Raw genomic sequence first — 10,380 nt, forward strand, 5'->3', positions numbered from 1 at the left:
TCTATTAACATCTTATCAGTAATCACACTCCCACCATCTGACATCTTAATTCTAATGGAATGGGTAGATCTAACAGGCACTAAACCTACCCTTTCAATAACCCCTGGTGCAATAAAGGAGTGTGTAGCTCCTGAATCAATCAATGCATATAAAGAAACAGAGTGAAAAAAGAGCTGACCAGTAACTGCAGATGGACTAGCCTCTGCCTGACTATAGGTAGTTGTATAGACCCGTGCATTAGTACCTCTCCCTGGTTGCACTGGCGAAATTAGGCTTTGTTGTGGCTGTATCTGAACTGGCACTTCGGTACTTTGGCAATCTTTTGCTATATGCCCTGGCTGTCGGCATCTATAACAAATCACCTGTTTCTGCTGGTACCAACATTCCCCACTATGACGTCTCCCACAAATCTGACATTGGGGAATATTTTCTTTTATAGGCTTCTTGTCACTCTTCCAGCCTTTTCTACTTGCTTTTGACTGGAATTTTCTTTTTCCTCTATTGTTTCTGAAACTGGAGCCAATTGAACTACCCCCTGATGTTGTAACTGGTGCAGAAATAGTCAATGAAACAGGTAAAGCTGACTGACTTGGCATCACTGTTTGGGGTGCTGTCAATGATGGAGGTGTTGACATAGAAGGTGCATTCCTAGGTAGCTTATTAACATATACCTCCAACCTCAATGCTCTCTCCAATGCCTCTTCATAAGTTTGAGGAGGTTGTGGTCCAGCTAACACATGCAAGGCTATCTCTGGTCTAAGGCCCTGAAGAAATCTGTCCAGCCGGAGACTAGGGGTACTCACCATACCTGGAGCAAAACTGGCTAAGACATCAAAACGGGTAGAGTAATCCTTTACCGAACCCTCTCCCTGCTGTAAAGAAATAAACTCTTGAACTTTGACTGCTACCACATCAGCTGTTCTGTATTGGGCCTCAAATACCCTTCTAAAGTCTTTCCAGGTCATCAGATCCACATTTCTGGTTTCTTTAACTAGGTCCCACCATACGCGGGCCTCTCCCCTCATTAAGAAACTGGCGTACCTAACTTTTTCTCTATCAGTCATAGAAAATAAATCCATAGTACTTTCCACTTGCTTGATCCATTCATCAGCCACTAAAGGATCTTTAGTACCTTTAAATTCAGGAGGGGTATGTTGATTAGGTAAGGAATAAATGGGCTCAAGTCGCCTTTGAGCTCTAATTTCTCCTCTCCCTTCATTCCTCATTTCATTTCTGATTTCTTCTATGACTTCCTCACGAATCTCACTTCTAATCTCATCTCGAATGGTATCTCTGGTTATATTTTCAGGTGTGGGTCTATCTTGACTCTCAGTCAACACCTGACGGACTATATCTCTTATTTCTGCTAGCCCAAATCCTGAACCAACTGACGGGGCAGGGTTAGACGGTTCTCCCGTCTCTCTTTGAATACCCCTTCCACGACCCCGTCCTCGTCCTCGTCTTGTGGTACTCATCATCTAATAACTGCATAAGTGTAATTACATAATATTCTATTATTTGAATACAGGTAAAGAAAACAACTTACTGCAGTCGATTCTCGGGAGCTGATCTGTGAGACATGAGGGGCACCTGTGCAATATTAGAATGCAAAACCATAGATATATTGTATTATATTACCACACATTATATTATATCTTCCTTTAAGCGCCCAAAATCGCGCTCTGATACCAAAAATGTAACCTCTCCTAAATAATTGGGTGTGTTACAGAAAAACGGCATGAGTTCCCCTATTTTAGAGGGCCCGGGGAATATTTTTCTCTTTTTCATTATGCCCTGTAACACTTCCAATTTGTAATTCACACAAACCAGTCCTACCAATCGACTGGATTTTTATCAACTTAATCACAATTATAAAAATTATCACCCACAGAAACTTTGTAACCAATTTTCAAAACTAGTTTTATATATATATATATATATATATATATATATATATATATATATATTACATATACATTATAACATTTAAGTCAACAAAATTATGGTGCCTTCCTCCCTTAGCCTCATGTCTCATTAGTGCTCCCCGGGAACCTTTGCTGCATTTCTTTACCTGTAAAATATTAAATTAAACGGAGTGAGCGACTATGGCTCAGTAAGAAAATCATACTAAACACTTAAAGTATTTCATACCAATATTAATCTCTTTCATACTCAGCGTGTCTGGGCTATTCATATATAAAATTATTGACACGGACACGCATTAAACACATATCAGAATTCTTTCCTTTCACACATTTATTCATTTCCTTACTATACAGATATGATTCACTCGTTATGATTTATGCATGTATGAGTGTCATGACATTTCTATTTTCTGATCGTACATCTTTCTCAACTCTTTATCAGCCACACAGGCTTGTATGCATAATTCTAATGCAAATGACTTTCATAAAATATTTATTAATTTGTTTCTCTCTCTTTCTCATTGATCGATCTAGACTACATATGATAGTACTTGCAGTCACCATACAAAATATAATTCTCTCTTACACGCATATTTTTTTTTTCTTTGCTGTCCACACAGTACAGCTAATATTTTTCTTTTGCTGTCCACACAGTACAGCTGATATTTTTCTTTTGCTGTCCACACAGTACAGCTAATTTTTCTTTTGCTGTCCACACAGTACAGCTAATTTTTTTTTCTTTGCTGTCCACACAGTACAGCTGGTTGTCCACACAGTACAACCGATTATTTTATTTGCTGTCCACACAGTACAGCTGGCGTGCAAGGATTTTTAGTATGTTTTCTGCTTTCCTGTATCATATGAGTCATTATAAAACCAAAAATACTTGTTTTCCATTTTCTAAAAGCATGCATGACTTAGAAAATATTTTTCCTCTTTCTTTATTTTTTTTCTAAATCATGCATATGTTATGATTCCTCATGTATGCATATATAACCATAATATGAAATATGCACATTTGTTATTTTCCCTTATTCTTTTCATTTCTTCTCAAACATCATATTATTTTCTCATGCATTTATATATATAAATATCATGCCTCAATTTAATTTCAATTATACAATATAGGCTTAATATAAGGGTTATTACACATATTATGCATATAATTAAGCAAAATTAACCTATATCGCATAAAATGACATTTTTGCCCTTATGGCCAAAATTACCTTTTTACCCTTATGGCCAAAAATTACATCCTGAATCCTAATGAATTTCTTTATCCTTTTAAGCATAAATCACCTTAATTCTAATACCTTACACACTTATATAAGTAAAGGTTATTTAAATAACCTAACTCAAATTTACTTCAAGTATGTAAAGTATGAAATTCTTACCTTTTCTTTGCCAAATAGGTGATTTAAGCTTATTCACCTTCTTTTCTTCTTTCTGGCAACCTTAATCAACCAAAAATATAATCATCCATCAAACTCCCAAATTTCACATATCTTAAAAATTAAATTTCTTACCTTAGAACTGATCAGAATTGACAGATCTACACTTTTTATAACTGGAGGTACTTGAAATTAGGTGGTTTAGCTAAGTTTTTGGACGAATTTTGATTAAGGGAAAGCTTTAGCTTAATTTCATGGAGTTCTCGGCTGGAAGAAGAAGAGAATGAATAGATTATATAATTTATAAGCCTTTTGGACCATTTTGCCCTTAACCTTTTCCATAAATTACTATTTTATCCTTAGTCAATTACCAAAAACCCTTAGCACCACCATATAATTTCAAGTGTGCCCTTCAATTTTAATTCCCACTTTGTCCCTTGAATCTTTATAAAATGACCATTTTACCCCCTTTGAAAAATATTGCTCATTTAATAGTTTTCTCTAATTCTTTTGCAATTTCTTTACACAACAAGTTATAAAATCCATTCTAGGGGTAATTTTGGAAGTGGAGTTTACTGACACACCTGAATTCGGATGTTACATTTCTTCCCCCCTTAAAAGAATTTCGTCCTCGAAATTTAAACAAATAAGTTGGGAAATCTCTCTCTCATTTGTTGCTCAACCTCCCATGTGGCTTCTTCCACCTTATGATTCCTCCATAATACTTTCACTAATGGAATTGTTTTCTTTCGGAGCTCTTTTATTTTTCTATCTAGTATCTGCACCGGTTGCTCCTCATAAGCTAAATCTTCTTTTAATTCCACATCATCTGATTTCAAGACATGTAAAGGATCGCTAATATACTTTCTCAATAAAGAAATATGAAATACATTATGAACTCGATCCATACTAGGTGGAAGTGCAAGTCTATAAGCCACCTTGCCCACTCTTTCTAAAATTTCAAATGGGCCAATAAATCTTGGAGCAAGTTTCCCTTTTCTTCCAAATCTCATCACGTGCTTGTAAGGGGCTACTTTCACAAAAACTTTATCACCCGATTGAAACTCTACTTCTTTCCTTTTCAAGTCTGCATAGCTCTTTTGTCTGTCCTGAGCTTGCTTCAATCTAGTCTTGATAATCTTTATATCTTCCACCATCCTTTGGGTTAACTCAGGCCCAAGAATTTGACTCAAATCATCTCGCTCTCCAATATCATCCCAATGTAATGGGGATCTACACTTTCTTCCATAAAGAGCCTCATATGGGGCCATTTTAATGGTGGACTGGTAACTATTATTATATGCAAATTCGATCAATGGAATCATTTCATGCCAGGTCAGTTTATAATCTAAACAACAGGCCCTCAACATATCCTCTAGTATTTGATTCACCCTCTCTGTTTGGCCATCTGTTTGAGGATGATATGCTGTGCTAAATGTCAGCCTCGTACCCAATGCTCTTTGTAAGCTACCCCAAAAAGCTGAAACAAATTTGGGGTCTCTATCTGACACAATAGTTTTGGGTACACCATGTAATCTCACAATCTCCCGTATATAAATCTGGGCCAGTTGATCTGAAGTAAAACTATCTTTCACTGGAATAAAATGGGCCGATTTAGTCAATCTATCTACAATCACCCATAATGCATTATAGCCTTTTTGTACTCGAGGTAGGCCAATGATGAAATCCATTGAAATATCTTCCCACTTCCATTCAGGAATACTAAGTGGGTGAAGCAAACCTGAAGGTCTCTGATGCTCGGCCTTGACCTGTTGACATACCAAGTACTTAGCTACATAGTCACCAATATCTTTCTTCATACCTATCCACCAATAAGTTTTCTTTAAATCCTGATACATCTTTACTCCCCCAGGATGAGCAGTGTAAAGTGTATCATGTGCTTCACTTAGGATTTTCTTTCTCAACTCCAGATCTTGAGGAATACATACCCTGTTTCTGAACTTGAGCACTCCATCTATCATTTGAAACTCAGTTGTTTTCCCTTCGCATATCTGTTGACTTATTTTCTGGCACCACAAATCTTCTACTTGCTTCTCTTTTATTTCATTGAAGAGATTAGGTTGAATTTCCAATCTGGCCACTTGACTTCTTATCACCTCAATTTGTTCCCTCTGAAACTCTTTTTGTAACTCTATCTGAATGGTGAGGTGAGCTATGGCAATCTTTCTACTTAAGGCATCGGCTACCACATTTGCTTTACCCGGCTGATATTTAATATCACATTCATAATCTTTGACTAGCTCCAACCATCTCCTTTGTCTCATATTCAAGTCTTTCTGAGTGAAAAAATATTTTAGACTTTTATGGTCGGTGTAGATATTACATTTAACTCCATATAAATAATGCCTCCAAATTTTTAAAGCAAAAACCACTGCCGCTAACTCTAAATCATGGGTAGGGTAGCGTGTTTCATAATCTTTTAACTGCCGAGAGGCATACGCTATCACCTTACCCTTTTGCATCAGCACGGCTCCCAAGCCATTATGCGAGGCATCACAATAAATATCATAATCTACACCTTCCTCTGGTAATACTAAAATAGGAGCTGTAGTCAACCGCCTTTTTAGCTCTTGGAAACTCTTTTCACAAGCATCAGTCCATAGAAAAGGAGTTCCTTGCCTGGTAAGAGCTGTAAGTGGCTTGGCCAACCGGGCAAAACCTTGAACAAATCTTCTGTAATAGTCGGCTAGCCCTAAAAAGCTTCTAATCTCTTTCACAGTCTTCGGCCTCACCCATTCAAGTATTGTTTCCACTTTACTGGGGTCTACAGCTATACCTTCCTTAGTAACCACATGTCCTAAAAATACTACTCGATCCAACCAGAATTCACACTTAGAGAATTTGGCATACAATTTCTTTTCTCTCAATCTTTGTAGCACAAATCTCAAGTGTTCGACATGTTCTTCTTCTGATCTAGAGTATATCAAGATATCATCAATAAATACCACTAGAAATTTGTCAAGGCAATCATGAAATACTCGATTCATTAAATCCATAAAGATTGCTGGAGCATTAGTCAATCCAAAGGGCATTACCACAAACTCGTAGTGCCCGTAGCGAGTCCGAAAAGCTGTCTTTGGAATATCTTGCTCTGCAATCCTCACCTGGTGATAACCCGATCTTAAGTCAATTTTGGAGAACACAGAAGCTCCTTTCAATTGATCAAATAAATCATCAATTCGAGGCAACGGGTATTTATTCTTCACTGTCAATTTATTCAACTCTCTGTAATCAATGCACATACGAAGCGACCCATCTTTCTTTTTGACAAATAGTATGGGTGCTCCCCAAGGAGAGTGGCTAGGTCTAATAAAACCCTTATCTAAAAGTTCTTGCAACTGTTTCTTTAATTCTTGTAATTCAGCTGGAGCCATTCGGTAAGGGGCTTTTGAAATTGGGGCTGAGCCAGGTTCTAACTCGATGCTAAACTCCAACTCTCTCTCTGGAGGTAAACCTGGTAGCTCATCAGGAAAGACATCTGGGAAATCTTGTACTATTGGGACATCCTGAACACTCAATCTTTGAACATCATGCTCATGCACCACATGAGCTAAATATCCCGTACACCCCTTTTTCAATAATTTTTGTGCTTTTACATTACTGATCATCATACTAGGCTGATGACCCTCTCTGAAATTAAAGTAATCCCCATTGTCAAGTTGGAATCGAGCCTTTTTCTTTCTACAGTCAATCTCAACTCCATATCTTTCTAAGAAATCCATGCCCAGGATAACATCAAAATCAGGCATATCAAAGACAATCAAGTCCACCTTTAACTCTCTCCCATGTATCACTACCCTCTGGTCTATTAACATCTTATCAGTAATCACACTCCCACCATCTGACATCTTAATTCTAATGGAATGGGTAGATCTAACAGGCACTAAACCTACCCTTTCAATAACCCCTGGTGCAATAAAGGAGTGTGTAGCTCCTGAATCAATCAATGCATATAAAGAAACAGAGTGAAAAAAGAGCTGACCAGTAACTGCAGATGGACTAGCCTCTGCCTGACTATAGGTAGTTGTATAGACCCGTGCATTAGTACCTCTCCCTGGTTGCACTGGCGAAATTAGGCTTTGTTGTGGCTGTATCTGAACTGGCACTTCGGTACTTTGGCAATCTTTTGCTATATGCCCTGGCTGTCGGCATCTATAACAAATCACCTGTTTCTGCTGGTACCAACATTCCCCACTATGACGTCTCCCACAAATCTGACATTGGGGAATATTTTCTTTTATAGGCTTCTTGTCACTCTTCCAGCCTTTTCTACTTGCTTTTGACTGGAATTTTCTTTTTCCTCTATTGTTTCTGAAACTGGAGCCAATTGAACTACCCCCTGATGTTGTAACTGGTGCAGAAATAGTCAATGAAACAGGTAAAGCTGACTGACTTGGCATCACTGTTTGGGGTGCTGTCAATGATGGAGGTGTTGACATAGAAGGTGCATTCCTAGGTAGCTTATTAACATATACCTCCAACCTCAATGCTCTCTCCAATGCCTCTTCATAAGTTTGAGGAGGTTGTGGTCCAGCTAACACATGCAAGGCTATCTCTGGTCTAAGGCCCTGAAGAAATCTGTCCAGCCGGAGACTAGGGGTACTCACCATACCTGGAGCAAAACTGGCTAAGACATCAAAACGGGTAGAGTAATCCTTTACCGAACCCTCTCCCTGCTGTAAAGAAATAAACTCTTGAACTTTGACTGCTACCACATCAGCTGTTCTGTATTGGGCCTCAAATACCCTTCTAAAGTCTTTCCAGGTCATCAGATCCACATTTCTGGTTTCTTTAACTAGGTCCCACCATACGCGGGCCTCTCCCCTCATTAAGAAACTGGCGTACCTAACTTTTTCTCTATCAGTCATAGAAAATAAATCCATAGTACTTTCCACTTGCTTGATCCATTCATCAGCCACTAAAGGATCTTTAGTACCTTTAAATTCAGGAGGGGTATGTTGATTAGGTAAGGAATAAATGGGCTCAAGTCGCCTTTGAGCTCTAATTTCTCCTCTCCCTTCATTCCTCATTTCATTTCTGATTTCTTCTATGACTTCCTCACGAATCTCACTTCTAATCTCATCTCGAATGGTATCTCTGGTTATATTTTCAGGTGTGGGTCTATCTTGACTCTCAGTCAACACCTGACGGACTATATCTCTTATTTCTGCTAGCCCAAATCCTGAACCAACTGACGGGGCAGGGTTAGACGGTTCTCCCGTCTCTCTTTGAATACCCCTTCCACGACCCCGTCCTCGTCCTCGTCTTGTGGTACTCATCATCTAATAACTGCATAAGTGTAATTACATAATATTCTATTATTTGAATACAGGTAAAGAAAACAACTTACTGCAGTCGATTCTCGGGAGCTGATCTGTGAGACATGAGGGGCACCTGTGCAATATTAGAATGCAAAACCATAGATATATTGTATTATATTACCACACATTATATTATATCTTCCTTTAAGCGCCCAAAATCGCGCTCTGATACCAAAAATGTAACCTCTCCTAAATAATTGGGTGTGTTACAGAAAAACGGCATGAGTTCCCCTATTTTAGAGGGCCCGGGGAATATTTTTCTCTTTTTCATTATGCCCTGTAACACTCCCAATTTGTAATTCACACAAACCAGTCCTACCAATCGACTGGATTTTTATCAACTTAATCACAATTATAAAAATTATCACCCACAGAAACTTTGTAACCAATTTTCAAAACTAGTTTTATATATATATATATATATATATATATATATATATATATACATATACATTATAACATTTAAGTCAACAAAATTATGGTGCCTTCCTCCCTTAGCCTCATGTCTCATTAGTGCTCCCCGGGAACCTTTGCTGCATTTCTTTACCTGTAAAATATTAAATTAAACGGAGTGAGCGACTATGGCTCAGTAAGAAAATCATACTAAACACTTAAAGTATTTCATACCAATATTAATCTCTTTCATACTCAGCGTGTCTGGGCTATTCATATATAAAATTATTGACACGGACACGCATTAAACACATATCAGAATTCTTTCCTTTCACACATTTATTCATTTCCTTACTATACAGATATGATTCACTCGTTATGATTTATGCATGTATGAGTGTCATGACATTTCTATTTTCTGATCGTACATCTTTCTCAACTCTTTATCAGCCACACAGGCTTGTATGCATAATTCTAATGCAAATGACTTTCATAAAATATTTATTAATTTGTTTCTCTCTCTTTCTCATTGATCGATCTAGACTACATATGATAGTACTTGCAGTCACCATACAAAATATAATTCTCTCTTACACGCATATTTTTTTTTTCTTTGCTGTCCACACAGTACAGCTAATATTTTTCTTTTGCTGTCCACACAGTACAGCTGATATTTTTCTTTTGCTGTCCACACAGTACAGCTAATTTTTCTTTTGCTGTCCACACAGTACAGCTAATTTTTTTTTCTTTGCTGTCCACACAGTACAGCTGGTTGTCCACACAGTACAACCGATTATTTTATTTGCTGTCCACACAGTACAGCTGGCGTGCAAGGATTTTTAGTATGTTTTCTGCTTTCCTGTATCATATGAGTCATTATAAAACCAAAAATACTTGTTTTCCATTTTCTAAAAGCATGCATGACTTAGAAAATATTTTTCCTCTTTCTTTATTTTTTTTCTAAATCATGCATATGTTATGATTCCTCATGTATGCATATATAACCATAATATGAAATATGCACATTTGTTATTTTCCCTTATTCTTTTCATTTCTTCTCAAACATCATATTATTTTCTCATGCATTTATATATATAAATATCATGCCTCAATTTAATTTCAATTATACAATATAGGCTTAATATAAGGGTTATTACACATATTATGCATATAATTAAGCAAAATTAACCTATATCGCATAAAATGACATTTTTGCCCTTATGGCCAAAATTACCTTTTTACCCTTATGGCCAAAAATTACATCCTGAATCCTAATGAATTTCTTTATCCTTTTAAGCATAAATCACCTTAATTCTAATACCTTACACA

The sequence above is a fragment of the Mangifera indica genome, chromosome 11 (assembly GCF_011075055.1).
Source record: "Mangifera indica cultivar Alphonso chromosome 11, CATAS_Mindica_2.1, whole genome shotgun sequence".
Lineage (NCBI taxonomy): Eukaryota > Viridiplantae > Streptophyta > Magnoliopsida > Sapindales > Anacardiaceae > Mangifera > Mangifera indica.